We start from the raw sequence: 18,403 nt of genomic DNA, 5'->3' as shown, positions 1-18,403 counted from the left end.
ATGCCTCATTATGCCTATATATATGCGCCTATTTGCGTCATCACGCCACTGGTTCCATACCTCTGAAGATGTGCGTGCGCACGTAACGCGTAAGGAGGAGCCTGGACGTCGAGACGCTACGCCGCCGGAGCCACGTGGAGGCCCGGCGGCCATCATTCAGAGTGTCAGGGTTAGTTTGTCTTGCTGACACATCTTGATGATACCTGCCTACTTTGAATTGGATGCTATTTTTTCTTTAATAAAGCTGCTTTTTATATAATGTACTACACTATGGGTGTCCTTCCCTAAACTCCCTTGAGGAGCACTTTGCTTGCAGAACCCTGATCTGGGAATCCTACACCTAACTGGGAAGAGGAGGATCTGTTGCTGCATCCATAGAGGAGGGACCCACTTTCCTGTAACCGGACCAGCTTTATTTCCTTCTGGATTGAGGATCCATGAGCTCTGGATGCATACTGCGTTTATGTGTCTTTTTTCTGGTGAGTGCGTTTTTCAGCCGTTTCCACACGGATCACCAACTTTGAATCCCTACTTGTCACTGGACACGTTTTTATGACTAGGACTTACAGTGGACTTATATCTGTTTTATGATCACTACTCTTAGCGCTGCACTATTTTTATGTATATAAAATCTCTTTACGTACATTCTCAATGCAATGTGCATAAATGCATATATTAAAACCAATCAGAAATCCATACAGTACATACAATATACAGTAAATACAGTATACAATCAAAGGGCAGAAAATAGAAAAATCATAAAGTGCAATAAAAATAGCGAAAAGTACAAATTATTTCATAAATAGATTTTACATTTTCATGCCGTGAAATGAAATAAAAAAGGTGGAGCATGATCGAGGCAGCCAAAGATGGCCACAGACTGAGCTAGCTCCGCTCACCCCAGGCACTCCACCATCCCCCGCCTCAGCAAACAGCCATCTTCCATCCTCCTGACAGCCCCTTTCCTTACTGGAGAGTCCTGGCCACCATCCCGATACCATGGGTCTGCCGGACAGGGCCAGACCGAATCAGCATTCAGACCCAAAACGACTGAAAGAAGTAGAGGGAAAAATAGAAACACAGGCGCTTTTGATCACTAAACTAGAAACACAGTTTGAAGAGATGCAAAGAGAACATAAAAAGCTCACATTCAAATTAGAAGATTAAGAGAACAGAGAAAGAAGAAATAATTTAAGGATTCGTGGTTTGCCAGAAGAGTCCCATGGGGAAGATTTGGGAGATAAAATAAAGGAAGTTCTTAACCCACTGATGGGTAGATCCACAATAGATCATTTAAAAATGGAGAAAGTACACAGGATAAGGCAACCGCAAGCAGTGCCAACAGACTTGCCTAGAGATGTGATTGTTCGGTTCCATCACTACAAGGACAAAAGGAAAAAATATAGAAAAAGCTCAGAGAGATCCCTGAAATAAAATATGGAGAGATAAAGTTGCAAATATTTGCTGACATTGCATCTGAGATGCTAGCTACAAGAAGATCCCTGAAACCATTGCTAGAGCAGATGTGGGAGAAAAAAATTCGATATAACTGGGGTTTCCCAGCCTGTCTGGGTGGAAAGACAGGAAATCTTGCTAGCAATTACTCCCTTGCTATAAATAGGGGTAGGGGAGGAAAGAGGGAGGGAGAATTATACAGGAGATTGCTCCTTGCTCCTTTCAAAAGTCGATGGTACCCTGGGTTGAAGGACGAAAGAGAGTAAGAGAAGAAGAAAAAATAATATACACACCAGGGAAATGGAGGAGGTCAATTTTATGACTTATAATGTTAAGGGACTGAATATACCGGGGAAAAAGGCATAAGATCCTTAGAGAATTACAATAATGATCTATTGGAGCAGCATTTTTACAAGAAATACATTTATTACAGGAAACAAATGTAAAATTACAGATATTACCCAACCTGGTATTATACCTACCAATTGGGCTAAAGGAATGGAAATTGGTATAGCTAAGAATTTAAGATTTAAGCTGCCGGAGAGGTTGGAGGATCCTGAGGTGCATTTTTTGTTTCCGAAAGGGAGATTACAAGAGATTGAGTTAACATTGGCAAATATTTACTGTCCCAATGGTAATCCGGAGGCCTACCTCAAGAATATACTGGGAAGACTGTTGGATTTCAAAATGGTCAAATTGATTGTGGCAGGGGATTTTAACTTCTGCATAGATCCGCAGGTTGACACAACGTCACGTGTGCAGAGAGAGGAAGGTAGAAGCTGGAAGGCAATACAAAGAATGCTAGATCAGTGTCAATTAGTAGATATCTGGAGGATTAAACATCCTAGAGACAGAGACTATACGTTCTACTCTCTGGCCCACGTGACGTATTCAAGATTAGATTATACTGTATTTTGTTGGAACATAGATTACTGGAGTCAGTGGTTAAGGTCAATATAGAAGTTACAACAAAGCGGATCATTCACCAGTTACATCAAAGTTATTATGGGGAAGGGAGCAGGACATTATAGACATGTGGAGGTTAAATGAGACACTCCTTTAGGATCAGGACACTCAGGGGAGAATAAAAAAAGAAATAGAGCAGAAAGAAATGAGACTGAAGGAGTGTTAGTGGCCACGGTCTGGGAAGGCAAATATCAGGGGAATATTGATAGCGATTGGGGTAAAAAAAAAAAAGGAATGGCAAAAGAAAATCAATATACTAGTAAGGGAATTATATGAGCTGGAACAGTATCATAAAAAGAGAATAGCAGCAGACCTACAGCAGCAATAAAAAAAGAAAGATGAATTAGACAATTTAATGGAGGAAGAAGTGAGAAAAACTTTCAATATGATGGCAAGAGAGAGATATCAGTGGAGGAATAAACCAGGTAAATATCTAATGACAGCACAAAGAAGAAATCCAGGAATTATGTCGAGAAAATTAAGAATGACAATGGAGAACTGGCATATTCGACCACTGATATCGCTAAGGTATTCAAAAAATACTATAGTAAATTATATGACCTAAATCGGAAACAGTCAGGAGGGGGAGAGGAGGAGAGAACAAGACAGAGGCAAAGGTATTTAAAGGAGGCAAAGTTACCGATTTTAAGAGAAGACTGATTAAAACATCTAGAAAACCCGATAACACAGGAGGAAATCCAAAGTGCATTGAAGGAGACTGTTGCTGGGAAAAGCCAAGGCCGGATGGGTATACAGTGAGATATTACAAAAAATTCCAAGAACAACTAGTCCCCAAATTGAGGATATATATGAATGCAGTAGGAGAAGGGATGGAGATGAGGGAGAAGCCAATGCAAGCATATTTTACGCTCATATTAAAAGAGGGGAAAGATGGGACCCGATGTGCTAGTTATCGGCCTATTTCACCGTTAACTACAGATACTAAACTGTTTGCAAAGGTACTAGCAACTAGATTGAAAGATCTAATGCCCGAGTGGATTCATCTGGACCAAGTGGGATTTGTTCCCGGGAGGGAGGGAAGAGATAATGGGTTAAGGTAATTACTCCTTATACAGAAAAGTAGGAGAGAAAAAAAACCCTGTACTGGTTTTGTCAGTTGATGCAGAGAAGGCTTTGATAGGGTAGATTGGGGTATTGGGCCCAACATGAGAGAACGGATAGGAAAGCTTTATAGTCAACCTTCAGCTGCAGTAAAGGTCAATGAGTCACTATCAGAGTTCTTCATGATGTATAACGGAACAAGACAAGGGTGTCTGCTTTTACCTCTGTTGTTTGATCTCTAGAAACCCTCATGGCAACAGTAAGAAACAGTATAGATATAAAAGGGATCCGGATAGGGGAGACAGAACACAAAGTGGCAGCATATGCAGGTGATATGCTGTTCTATGTGGCTAATCCTAGGTTGACGCTACCTAATTTAATGAAAATAATGAAATGCTATGGAGAGATGTCAAACTTAAAAATTAACCCAGTAAAGTCAGAGATATTAAATATTAATGTACCGACAATGGAAAAAAAAACCTTGCAAAGAGAATTTCCCTTCTTATGGAGGGAAAGAGTATTAAAATACCTGGGGATTAAATTGACCTTGTCCTTAAAGAACTTATATAAAATAAACTATATCCCATTAATAAATGAGATAAAGGTGGAACTGATAAGATTATCAATAGGACCATCCTCTTGGATAGGACATATAAAAATGATAATCATCCCAAAAATCCTATATTAATTTCACATGTTGCCTATACAACTCCCGGGAGCCTATTTTAAAACAATTAGAAAAATGATATTGAGACACATTTGGGGGAATAAATAACCAATAATAAGTTATGAAGTGTTATGTAGGGACAAGTATAAGGGGGGCCTAAGTGTGCCTTATTTTAACTTGTGTTACTTTCACGTATTTTTGATTGGAAATATAATGCACTAAGAAAAAGTTGGATGAGTATATAAAACACATTAAGTGGGATACAACTGGACAGGATAGTTTGGATTCCACAACAATATCACATATTTGGAGAAAGTATAAGTGCTTACACACGAAATGCAATTAGGGTATGAGATATGATTTATAAATAAATGGGGTGGGAGTTCAATTCTATGTTTATACCATTGATAAACACAGATTTCTTCCTTCCAGGGAGGGAAGACATTTCAGGTAAATGGATAAAAAAAGGGAATGCTTTCATTGTGGTTCCCAGTTGTATGTTTTCACATTACTTTTTTCTCCTTGCCTTTGGGCAAAATGTTCTCCAATACTTACTGTATGTATAAGTACTTACATGTCTTAAGTTTTTTTATAGCTTGGAAAATCAATAAAATGTTTGAACAAGAAAAAAAGGGAATGCACAGTTACAGGATATAATGGACAGGGAGAAAATTCACCCATTTCAGGAGTTAAAAAAAAGGAGTTGTTTTCCTTGTTAAACGAGTGGAGGTATCTTCAAATAAAATATGGAAACAGGGTACTTCCCGGATTTATAAAACTCTTACTGGAATGGTGGGGGTTGCCCCTCCTGCGTACATGGAAAAATGGGAAAAGGAATTAGGAATAACATTTGACGAGCAACAAAAAAAGAAAATGTTTAGATTAGCACATGGAACAGTAGATATGAGGGTGGTGGAAATTTATTCTAAGTGTTTGGCAAGGTGGTACAGTATATTACACCAAGTGTGGCACATAAACAACAAATAGATAAATCACCTTTATGTTGGAGAGGATGTGGGATAAAAGGCACAATGGCACATATATGGTGGAAGTGCCCCAAAATTCAAGAGTATTGGGAATAAATATAAACCATATAAATGCTGCGCTACATTCAAAATTAAAGTGAATGTGGAATCCGATAATATAAATCAATATACTGACAATATTATGTAAATAAATATATAAGTGCTTAATGATAACAAAAATTATCACATCTATCACATATATAAGCACTATCACATATATAAGTGCTTAATGATAACAAAAATTATCACATCAAACACCCCAAAAATTATAAAAATACAAACTTAAATCTATACGCATGTGCATAAATTACACATACATATAGTTATATCACACGTGCAAAATGTGAAGTGAAATAATGGCTTATTAAACGCACAGAAAAACAAATCTATAAATGTTGAAGGTGAAATAAAAAAAAAAATGTGAAGTGAAATAATTGCTTATTAAACGCACAGAAAGTCCAATTAAATGTTGAAGGTGAACAAAAATAATAACGGTGTTTCCAATAATACTGCAAAGTGACCACAGGTGAACCAAATCGTGCAGGTATCTGAGTGTAGATAGAGCTTGTGAATCCAACCACCTTCTGGATTAGCCTCTCACCTCATCCCTTCGACCCTTGCGGATCAAAGAGCAATAATGGATCCCTCTCACAGATCCTCCAGGCACCACAGCCTTCCAGAAACGCTTTTCAAATTTCAATAATCCCACTCAAGCTCTTCTCCAGGTATAGGTGAAACATCAATCCCTCAGAACAAAAAGAGGAATCATAGCAGCCAGTCCACATGAGACCCTCATGCTCTCAGATGAGGATAAATCTGTGTTGTTGGGTGTACAGCTGAATAACAGGTGTACCAAGATGGCCGCCACGCCGGAAATACGTCACCGCGCTTACGCCGACGCGTTACGTCACAATATCACGTGACTTCATCAGGGCCCTGATGAAGTCACGTGATATTGTGACGTAACGCGTCGGCGTAAGCGCGGTGACGTATTTCCGGCGTGGCGGCCATCTTGGTACACCTGTTATTCAGCTGTACACCCAACAACACAGATTTATCCTCATCTGAGAGCATGAGGGTCTCATGTGGACTGGCTGCTATGATTCCTCTTTTTGTTCTGAGGGATTGATGTTTCACCTATACCTGGAGAAGAGCTTGAGTGGGATTATTGAAATTTGAAAAGCGTTTCTGGAAGGCTGTGGTGCCTGGAGGATCTGTGAGAGGGATCCATTATTGCTCTTTGATCCGCAAGGGTCGAAGGGATGAGGTGAGAGGCTAATCCAGAAGGTGGTTGGATTCACAAGCTCTATCTACACTCAGATACCTGCACGATTTGGTTCACCTGTGGTCACTTTGCAGTATTATTGGAAACACCGTTATTATTTTTGTTCACCTTCAACATTTAATTGGACTTTCTGTGCGTTTAATAAGCAATTATTTCACTTCACATTTTTTTTTTTTTATTTCACCTTCAACATTTATAGATTTGTTTTTCTGTGCGTTTAATAAGCCATTATTTCACTTCACATTTTGCACGTGTGATATAACTATATGTATGTGTAATTTATGCACATGCGTATAGATTTAAGTTTGTATTTTTATAATTTTTGGGGTGTTTGATGTGATAATTTTTGTTATCATTAAGCACTTATATATGTGATAGTGCTTATATATGTGATAGATGTGATAATTTTTGTTATCATTAAGCACTTATATATTTATTTACATAATATTGTCAGTATATTGATTTATATTATCGGATTCCACATTCACTTTAATTTTGAATGTAGCGCAGCATTTATATGGTTTATATTCACTTGATCACTGGTATATGATTTAATGCTAGCAGCTGTTTGGGGTTCATATATTTAATTTGTATTATTTAAAACACTATATTTGGAGCGCAGGAGGGTCACACCACTATTGGGAATAAATAAATTATTTAATTCAGGAGATAATGGGAGTTGAGGTTCCGAAAGATTCAGGCATATGCTTATTCCATAAAACTGAGACTACAGTTGAAAAATATAAGAACTCGTTGACATTTCATCCGATAAATGTGGTAAAGTAGTAAATTTTGGCAAGAGCAAGAAATACCAAAAAAAATTAGGATAAGTAGCATTGACTATGTATATAGGATGGAGGAACTCTACCATCAGGTAGAAGATAGAATGGTGAGATTCAGAGAAAGGTGGGAGAAATGGGATAAGTTAAAAGAGGAATTTAAAGAAAGATGTTATTTATTTCAGGTACTTATATAGCGCCGCCAATTTACACATATATTGTACATTCACATCAGTCTCTAACCCTCAAGGTGCGTACAATATAAGGTCCCTAACTTACATTCATACATACACGGAACAATTTAGATAGGATCCAATTAACCTACCAGCATGTCTTTGTAGTGTGGGAGGAAACCAGAGCACCCGGAAGAAACCTACGTAGGCACAGGGAGAACATGCAAACTCCAGGCAGGTGGTGCTGTGGCTAGGATTCAAATCAACAACCCTAGTACTGGCAGGCAGAAGTGCTAACCACTTAGCCACTATAGGGAGATGAGAAAGGAAGAAAAAGAAGGGTGCCTTGAGAGTGAAGAGTAAAGAAATGGAGCAAGGAGATAAGAGGGAAAATATCATGGAACAGAGGGGGGCAAGAGAGTGGGAGTGATTTTTTTTCCTCTTTTCTTTAGAGGTATACAGGTATTGTGTGCTGTTGAATATTTTGCAATTTTTTTAACGATGTAATGTGATTTATTGAAAATTAATAAAATATTTATAAAAATAAATGCATATATTAAAACCAATCAGCAATCCATATAAAGTACAATAAATACAAAGTGCAGAAAATAAAAAAATCATAAAGTGCAATAAAAATAGCGAAAAGTGCAAATTTTTTCATAAATAGATATTACATTTTCATGCCATGAAATTAAATAAAAAGGGTGGAGCATGTGCGAGGCAGCCCAAGATGGCCACAGACTGAGCTAGCTCCGCTCACCCCAGGCACTCCACCATCCCCCACCTCAGCAAACAGCCATCTTCCACCCTCCTGAGTGCTCCTTTCCTTACTGGAGAGTCCCGGCCACCTTCCCAATACCATGAGTCTAGGAAGATGGGTCAGCCGCACACTGAAGGATAAATGAATATAGTGTATATTTATTGATCCATAGGACACACAAAAAACCAGGACATGAATACAGGACCTGTTAATGCATTTCACACGATCGCATGCTTAATAATAAACCATGGGTCTGCCGGACAGGGCCAGACCGAAGCAGCATTCAGACCCAAAGCCACAACGACAGCCAAGATGGCACTGGCTCCTCTGGCAGACAAAGCCACGCGGCACTCCCTACTATCAATTGAATTGCTGAAGGATGTTAGAGATGTGGGAGAACTAACGTCCTTGTTGAAACACAGAATGGATGACGCTACCACGGTTCTGGATGGACGTGAAAGCAATACTGAACAACTCCAGGCTGAATTGCACTCTTAAAAACCAACTTGAGAATGCCAAAAACAGGGCCTTCCGCAGTAGCATCCGCATCACAGGCCTATCTGAGACCATCCCTGATCTCCAGGAGTCTGTATTACCTCTAAAGGAGCTAGTTCCTGATGTTCCAGTTGAACTTTTATAAATAGATAGTGTTTTCCGAGCCCTGACCCCACGACAATCTGTGACATAGTTCTGAAATTCCACTTCAACAGAACCAAAGATCAGGCTATGTGAGCAGCCAGAGAATCCAAATCCTCTCGCCTGCCATGCCCGTCTCAGAGCTCACGTTCAACCTTGAACCGAAAAGAGGACAGGAGACCCCAAGCTTTGGCTCAACTACATTCTCAAACTTCCTAGCCAGTAGGGACCGGATGACCACCTTTTGAGCAAACAGATGGTCTGTTCGATCCAGTGCCTCTGATTGTGACAAATTTGTCTCTCAGATCCAGTTAATTGGTTTTTGTTCATTATGAGAGAACGGATCCCCACCCTGAACAAACTCTTGTGGATCCCCCAGGACCGACACAAGGAAGGGACTGACTGCCTCTGCTAAATAGCCACACCTAGGCTATGGAAGTTGTGAGTCCTACTTATTTCTTACCTTTGTACGCAATTTATAGGCCCTTAAGGCAATGAACACTTTTTTTTGTATAGGCACAAACTTTTTGGTCAACCGAACTCCCTCAAAATCCATTTGAGTTCCGAACATCTCCATACTACGCAGTCTCAGAGTTCAGACCAGAGTTTGTTATGGTATATTAGTTGACAAAAACCTTGTCCTTGGCCCCTCCTACCCCCCATGTTCCCTTCACCACACCCCCCATCCCCTTCCTGTTTTCTCCTCTACCCTTCCCTTCTACCCCATGTCCCCTTTTATTGTTTTAGACATGGTCTTTGTCAGATGTTGTTTATCCCCAAACACTAGCTGGGATCCTAAAGCATACAAATGGAAATCCCCTCTTCTATGGGAATGTAACCTGATTCCTAGCTCCCCCCTCCCCCTTTGTAATATTTATTTATCCCCTTTTCCGTACTTCCGCACCCCCAGTAGGCTACTTGCAAACATAAGAGTTCAATTTATAAATGCGACTAAAGGACTGAGAGCTCTCCGAGAACTTTGCAATAACATTGTTCACATTGTAAACCTTGACTTGTGATATGGTCTGTGTAAAATTCTCAGAGCTGGCTCACAATGTTGCTTTACCAGAGTAAACCCCCAGTAAACCCCCAGTATGTAAGAGGCTGTTCCTTATTCTGCACTCTTGCATACTGGGTGTGTGCGAAACTGATATGGGGGCAAACCTCCAGCAAAAACACAAGCTGTTGATGAGCACATTTGACCCCATTGGGTATCATGCCCCTTAACCATAATGCCTAGCGATCTCTGTGACGCAGGCTATTGTAAGTGTTCTTAAACAAATTTTGATAAGTGCACTTTACTATGTGCAAATCTCTTAGAGGGTATAAGCAAGTTAACCGCATCTTTTATTCTTAATATTGTTTGGTTCTTATGGGTAGATTGATATGAACCTATAGTTCTCATGCAAACAATAGACTTGCTCTCATTTGTACGTTTTTTTTTTTTTGCTAATGTCTCACAGGTGCTGCCACACCCCCCTCACCCAAAAGGATACAGCCTTTGCCACCTAAGAGAGCAGTTTCTCATACCCTCCTCTCAACTGACACCTATTAGGCTTAATCTAGGTCTCTTTCTTGGTTTATTGCAATCTCAAGTGGCAGTCTCTGCAACGTTTCTTTTCTTGAATTTTGCTTTAAATTCAAATGACTGACCTCTAGTCTTTAGTTGGGGTACAACCTACTACTGGCCTTCTCAACCTGTATGTAGGAAGTCCGCCTCACAACAGTACTGTCAGGAATGGAGATTTTTTTATTGAAAAAAAATCTTGCAACCAGCATACATTTTCTTATGAAAGTACAAAAAAATAAATAAATAAATACATGGCCACACATCCGGCCTTAAATACAATTACACAAGGTTACTTCACCATGAAAGAAAAACATAAAAGGAAATTCAAACACTAATTTCAAGCCTTTATGGCTAAATAACAGGTAAAGGAAAATGCAACATGACTCTACGGGCCTAAACAGCAGAAAAAAATAAATAAAAGGCCTTTATGGCCTTATACTAAATAGCTATATTGGCACCTTTCAGGCGCTACTTATAACACTATAACAGTAACAATACATAAATCCAAGGCTAAGAAACATAGATCTTCGGATGCACGAAGCCTCTCTTCAAAATTCTTCTTCACAAATCTAGGGGAGTAAAACACACAGGAAGAAAGAAAGAACATAATCCGCACCCAGAGATCAACAGACTGCGACTACAGACCTGATATCCCTCCACGCCTCTATCCAGGCCCTTAGCTGCAGCCTGTCTTTCCCAACCTCACCAAGAATGGTGAATGCACCACCACCAGAACAGGAAGGACTTTCTGCCGAAGGGAGACCTGACACCGTGTGTTCCAGGTGAAATATCGGACCACTAGACAAACTAAAAAAAAAAAAAAAAAGAGTGTCTAAATCAAACCCCACACGTCTTTCAAAAGCCCCATATAACCACTCAGCATAAGACATGTGGTGCAGGAAAGGGATGTCTAGAGCCCTCCCCACCTCTTTGTACACCTCTATATTGAAGGGGCACTGAAGCAAGAAGTGGTCCATAGATTCCACTTCACCCCCACACTCTGTCCTCGGACAACCACAGTCATCCGGAGAACGGTACTTCAAGTTCCCCCTCACATATAGCCTGCCATGGAACGCGAGCCAAGCCTGGTCCCTAAATTTCAAGGGAATCCATTCCATGTTTATCAATCTTAGACCCTCCCGCAAACTATGGCCTGGGCAATCCTTCAAGGCCAGAGGAGCATGAAAAGCGGCCGCCACGACCCTCTCCCTGAGAGATCTCCCAGGAAGCGATCTGACCTCCTCCGCCGTCACACACCACCGCCTAAGAATTTTCAAGGTCGGGGCAACATAAGCCGGGAGGTTACCGTGCTTGACTCTCAGGCTTTTCACTGGCCCGCCACTCTCCCAACAGTTCAGAAAAGGTCTAAACCAGATCATAAATAAACCTACCCAAGCAGGCGGCCTCTCTTTTAGCATGTTACCAAAATTATGTTTAATAAACATTACAGAGAAGAAAACGATCGGGTTGACCATTCCTAAGCCACCCTCCCGCCTGGGTCGATAGGTCACATTCCGCTTCACGAGGTTCAGCCTGTTTCCCCATAATAGCTGGAAAAAACAGCTGTAGACCCTTGTGTAGAGAGACTCTTACAAGAGACAGACATAACTGACGTACAAAAAGACCGGAATCAAGTAAGTCTTAATCAGGTCGACACTTTCCCTTAAGGAGAGCCGCCACCACTTCCAGCATCTCACCTTGACCTCGGCATCAGACCACCTGGATTCCCAGTTTGCTTTACCATAATCATCAGGGCCAAAAGTGATGCCTAACACTTTGATCTTCGACTGGGGCATCGGGAAGGCTTCCGGAAGTGAGAAGTTCTCACCATCCATACCCATCCAGAAAACTTCACACTTGTCACGATTAATCTTGGAGCCCGATGCCTCCGCATACTGCTCCATCTCTGAAACCACCACCTGCACCTCCCCAGCCCCAGAGATAAATACAGACACATCATCAGCATAGGCCACAACCTTCAAAGGTGCCCACCGGCACCCCAGCCAAAACCCCGCCATCTAGCCTCCTGACGAAGGGGTCGATGGCAAAAGCATAAAGCAAGGGGCTCAGCGGACACCCCTGGTGCACCCCTGAGCCTACCCTGAAAGGATGCCCAACCCAACTGTTAACCAGCATGAAGCTCTCTGCCCCTTTGTACAATGTCTTTAGCCATCCAATGAACCTCCCTTCCAGGCCATACCGGTCAAGGAGATACCAGAGGTACTCGTGGTCCACCCGATCAAAGGCCTTAGCCTGATCCAGCGCCAGCAAATACTTCCCACTGACATCAGCCCTGCAATGCTCCAGAACCTCCGAGACAGCTAACACCGCTGAGAACGTACTTCTGTCCTGGACCGAACAGTGCTGATGTTGTGAAAGCAACTCGTCTGCCACTGACAAGTGCCAGAAAAGAATCTTGGCCAAAATCTTTCTATCGACGTTAAGAAGGCTGATGGGGCACCAATTCTCAATCGCCGAAGGGTCCTTACCCTTTGACAGCAAGATTACAGCCAGAACTCTCATGGAGGGAGGGAGCGAGCCCTCATCAAGACAGCTATTAAAGACCTCCACGAGACGGGGTGCCAAGCTGGACTTGAAGATCTTAAAAAATTCAGCTGTCAAACCATCCGGCCCAGGCGTCTTCTTGATGGCCAGACTATCTATGGCTTTGGCAACCTCGTCAGCTGTAATCTTACCTGTCAAATTCACGGGCAGAACATTATTTTCTAGACCTGGCGTAGACTCCAAGAAACTCGACATCCTTGCCTGGTCAAGTTGCTTCTCCCCCAAAAGATCCTTAAAAAAAGCCCTTGAGACCTCCAGGATTCCTGCCCTGGATTTTGTCAGGGAACCCGTACTGTCTCTCAGACCAGTGATCATCTTAACCGCTATACCTTGCTTGCAATTCTGGTAAGGGTCGGGTGAATGGTATTTCCCATAGTCCCTCTCCAGAACCAAGGAGGCATGCCGATCATATTGATATTTTCTGAGGAGAAGTTTAACCTCTGAGATTGCCAGAATCTCTACCCTCAGAGACAAGGCGATCGAGTTTCCTCCTCAACCGTTGGTAGGCAACATATTTATCAAATTGTTTCCTCTTTCCTAGGGCCTTGAAAAACCTGCCAATCCGCACCTTGGTAAGCTCCCACCATTCTGACTTATTGTCGCAGAAATCCAGGATGGTCTCCTGAGCCTGGAAAAAGTCCTCGAAGGATCGTCTCACATCCTCATCCTCCAGCAGAGACAAATTCAATCTCCAGACACCCCTCCCCTTCAGTGGAGTATCTGCTACATTCAAAGACACAGTTAGCAAAAGGTGGTCAGAGAATTTCACCACCTGACACACAGGTGCCGAGAAAGCGGAGTCCCCCTTTAAAAAAACCTGTCTATTTTACTCTCACTTCTACCTTGCCTAAATGTGAACCCCGTGCCTTCCGGGCTGCACTTAATTAAGGCATCCTCCAGACCTGCTTCCCTGACTATTTCATTTAGAAAAACGCTGTCATATCCCAGCCTGTCATTGGAGCCTTTCCTGTCTTTGGGCCTAGTAACGGTGTTGAAATCACCTCCAAAGACAACCTGCCGGGATGTAAAAAGGAAAGGCTTAATCCTTGTAAAGAGGCATTTCCTGTCCCACTTTGACTGCAGGCCATAAACATTAATGAGCCTCAGCTCCTGCCCCTTCACAAGGACGTCCAAGACCATGCATCTTCCGACCTCCATTTCAATGACCCGCCGACACGTTACCATGCCGGTAAAAAGCACCGCAACTCTGCTGTAAGGCTCGGCCGCAAGAGACCAGAAGGAGGAACTAGACCTCCACTCCCTCTTTGCCAGGTGGATATCGGCAAGGCACTCAAGCTGGGTCTCCTGCAAAAACAAAAATGTCAGCACAAACACCACTGAGCAAAAATAAGGCTGCACTTCTAGCACTCACAGACTTTATGCTGGCAACATTAATGGTTGCCACATTTATCGGAGCGGGAAATGCCATTAAGGTAATTGAGAGAGGCGTTTCTTGGCCTTCTTTTTCCCCTTCTTAGCTGAGGGCCTGGTCCTTTTCAGGCACACACTAGAGGCCGCCTCCTTCATCGGGGCAGGGGAGTCCCCTGACTCCTCCCCATCCCCAGAGTCCCAAACCTATTTTCTAAAGGTAGATCATCCACCTCCAGAGATGAAAGGGATGTGGCGGGGGAAATTACTGTCCTATTTCTCCCACCCTTTCCCACTACAGACCACTCTTCACCCCCCCCTTTCTCCACCGGGGTTTCCACATCTGGGTTTGAGGCCTTCCTCCCACCTCCTGACTCCTCAACCGCCACCCCCGGGACATTGCGGCGACGCCGCGGAAGAAGAACCGGAGAGGAGGGCACCCCCTGCCCAACAAACCCAGCACCTTTAGCCGCCTCACCAAATTTTTCCTCCTAACCGGAGGGACAGGCACAGAGGGAGACACAGACAACACTTGGGCAGGGGAAGACACACTCACAGAAACAGACCCAACCTTGGGGGAAGAGGCAGACACTAGGGAAGCAACATCAGGAACAACAGATGATCCCTCCGCCGATGCAGTGGCTACAGCCACCGCATCGTCCCGAGCCTTGGAGGCCTCATTAAGCTCTTCCGCTTCCAACCTCAACAGTTCGTCTATTACCTTCGGCTGGTTATGGAGTTCCTCAGGGCCAACGACTATATGAGTGGCCTAGCCTAAGGCACAGGTTGCACCTGACTTTGTTGCAATCCTTAGCCAGATGCCCAATCCCCTGGCACAATGAGCACTAGAGGACTGCACATCCTGACGCAAAATGCTGCTTGCTCCCACACCGATGTCATAACTTCGGTTGGTGTTAGGGACCAGCCTGTAGTAGTCTCTAGCATTCCACAGACCAGAATTCCCCAGGGCGCGGAATCTAAGTTCCGACCTGCTTGTTCACCAGAGCCCCTGATGGTGGGGATGGACTTGGAGCAAGCCAAGACCAGGTCACGGCCCCTGGGTGCAACCAGCTGTGGTAGAGGCACCTGTCAGTGGTACGCAGCAGGTGAGAGTCTGATGTAAGGAGGTAGAGTAAGCGAGGTCAGACAGGCCAGGTCGGTAACAGCGGAGCAGGTCGGTAAAAAACGGCAGGCAGAAGAATCCGGGTTTGGCAACAGGAGATCAAAAATGTAGGAGCAGGCAGAAGAATGGTCAGGCAAGCCAGGGGTCAGAGCAGGAGAAGTCAGCAGATCAGGATCAGGCAGGGTCAGCAACAAAGTAAACTCACAGGAAAGACCATACGGCACTTGAGCATTGCAAGAGCTGGGTTTAAATAGCCCGCCCGACTCCTGACAGGTGCTCCTGGGTCCTAGTGCTTGTCCAGCGCCGTCATTGGTGACAGGCGCGCCTGGGTCCTAGTGTCCGCCTGCCTGTACGTTTTGTCAGGATTCTACGCATGTGAGGATTCGATCACCGCAGCAATCTTCCCATTCCCTGACATTGCCCCCCCCTTACGGGCAGCCTCCAGATGCCCAACCGGTTTCTCCTTTGAGGCTGGTTGTGAAGGAACTCCCGAATTAACCGAGGGGCATGAACATTTCGAGCAGGTTCCCAAGAGTTTTCCTCTGGCCCATAGCCTTTTCACTTGATAAGATACTGTGTTTGCCCCCCCCCCCCCTCCGCCTGCAGTCAATAATAGCCTCCACCTCGAATTCCTCTTCCCCATCGATGTCTATGGCCTCTGGGGGTCTAGATCTACGATCTGTAAAAGGATCTGCTACAGCGGGTTTCAGTAGGGACACATGAAACACAGGATGGATTTTGAAGGACTCGGGGAGTGTCAGCTTATATGCTACCTCATTAACCTTACGCTCTACCCAGAAAGGACCCACAAATTTGGGTGCCAACTTTCTCGATGGGCACGCCAGTTTCAGATTGGGCACGCCAGTTTCAGATTGGTAGTGGCCAGCCACACCTGGTCCCCTGGATGTATAACCAATTCCCCCCTTCTCTTTCTATCAAATATCCTTTTACTGTCCTCCTGGGCTTTTGCCATGTTTCTTGTAATAACTTTTTTTTTGTTGTAAAGAAATTCAGGGTCTCTTGAGCTGCTGGGACTGGTTTTTCCGGGATCAAATCAGGTAAGAACGAGGGATGGAAGCCATAGTTGGCGAAGAACAGGGATTGCTTAGTGGCAGAGTGGCAAGCATTATTGTATGCAAATTCCGCTAGGGGTAAAAGACCCAGCCAGTTGTCCTGGAGGAACGATGTATAGCACCTAAGGTACTGTTCTAGTGTCTGGTTGGTTCACTCAGTTTGACCATTTGTTTGGGGGTGGTATGCTGAGGAGAATGAAAGTTCAATCTCCAACCCTTCACACAAAGCCCTCCAAAACCTTGAAGTGAACTGAACACCCCGATCAGATACAATGTTTTTTGGCACTCCATGTAGCCTTACGATCTCTCTGATAAATACCTGTGCCGTTTCTGAAGCAGATGGTGTACCTCTCAATGGAAGGAAGTGAGCCATCTTGGACAACCGATCTACCACTACAAAGATCGCAGTATGGTCTTGTGATGGCGGTAATTCCACCACGAAATCCATTGCGATCATACTCCAAGGTCTGTCAGGCCCCGGCAGTGGTCGCAGCAGGCCCCAAGCCTTGTCTCTGGTGGGCTTGTTCCTGCTGCAGATGGCACAGGATTTGACATACCTTTCGCAATCTTTGGCCATGCTTGGCCACCAAAACATGCGTTGGATGTCTTGGAAATTCGCTTTTAACGAATTTTTCCTTACCGTGAGTACTCGCAGTTGGATGCACAGAAATCCCCCATAAAGCTGTGCGAATCTCGCTTACCACGACTGCAGCTTAGCCCCATGATTCCTGCGCCTCCAACTGGGTTAGCTCTGTTGAGATGTGAGGAAATGGAGCTCTCTATACCTGGAAATGATCACACGACACTCTCAGGTTGCTGTTCGAATTCACATAGAGGAAGTTTTCATTCTCAGCCTCTGGTTTTATTACAAACACACACACGCCCCCCACATGAGTCCGGGTCAATCCCCTCCCACAGAACAATGCAATGGGGAGTGCCTATACACAGGATGTACATTCCGATTGGAGCATAGCCTTTCCTTTTATCTATCACCAGTCCTCCCCTCCCTCCATGAGCTCTGAGGAGAGCAGACTTCCCCCTTTACACCAGTTTCCCCCCCCCCCCATGCTCTGAGGAGAGCAGACTTCCTGTCCTACTAGCTCCTAGTGATATGTAAATTCTCTGTACAAGCATCCCCTAGATTAAACATCAGTCTGTATCTGAATGGGCCCGATACGATCTTTATTAAAACACATCCATCCAGATACAGTTCAGGTCGGTAGTGGTTGTAGAGATATCCATGAGCGTACACGCGGAGTTCGCATTGCCTGGCGCCTAGACATACGAGGTCCATGTGGTACTATGCTGCTGATATGTGGATACAGGCCCGCGGCCTACCGCCGGCGGCATTCGCATCGAATGCCGTGGCCGTATACACGCCGGTCTATAAGCGCAGATCTGCCATTTCATCCATTACCGAGCTGAGTACTGTAATACATACATTGCAAATGCGCATGGCCCAATTGCAGCCTTCAGAGCTTTAATTAAGCCACACGAGAGACATAAGAATAACACTAATATATGACACATTTAAAGTTCAACCAACGATACAAAATTTCCATGACATGGAGCAAGTCCAATGTCTTGTGTACCCCAAAGTGGCCTGCTAACGGGTGGTCATGGCAATAGCCTAAGACCAGAGCTCGTGTCTCGTCGGGTACCATGATCTGCTCCCCCCTCCACAAGAGACCTTCCTTGTTCTGCAATGAGACTCCAGGTGGCCTAGGAGTCCCCGTGGAAGCAGCTTGAAGTCTGGTTAGGAGTTCGGACTGAAGTAGCAAAAAGCTACTCGCCGGCAGAATAGTATCAGGTTTGGTTGTCTCCCCGGGGTCCTCAAACATCCGGGAGAGAGCATCCGGTTTAGTATTCTTAGATCCGGGCCAATACGTGATGTGC

The 18,403-nt window shown here is 44.0% G+C and overlaps 1 protein-coding gene across 4 annotated transcripts in view; it reads left to right on the top strand.

Moving 5' to 3' along the window:
• Nucleotides 1-18,403, top strand: part of TMC4 (transmembrane channel like 4) — an 880,426-nt gene that overhangs the window by 151,715 nt on the left and 710,308 nt on the right. The gene's annotated exons all lie outside the window — the stretch shown is intronic.

The sequence above is a fragment of the Staurois parvus genome, unplaced genomic scaffold (genome assembly GCF_062004578.1).
Source record: "Staurois parvus isolate SC_StPar_1 unplaced genomic scaffold, SC_StPar_1.0 ptg000304l, whole genome shotgun sequence".
Lineage (NCBI taxonomy): Eukaryota > Metazoa > Chordata > Amphibia > Anura > Ranidae > Staurois > Staurois parvus.
Note: the sequence above shows the minus strand (reverse complement) of the source record. Positions and strands in the feature narration are given on the sequence as shown.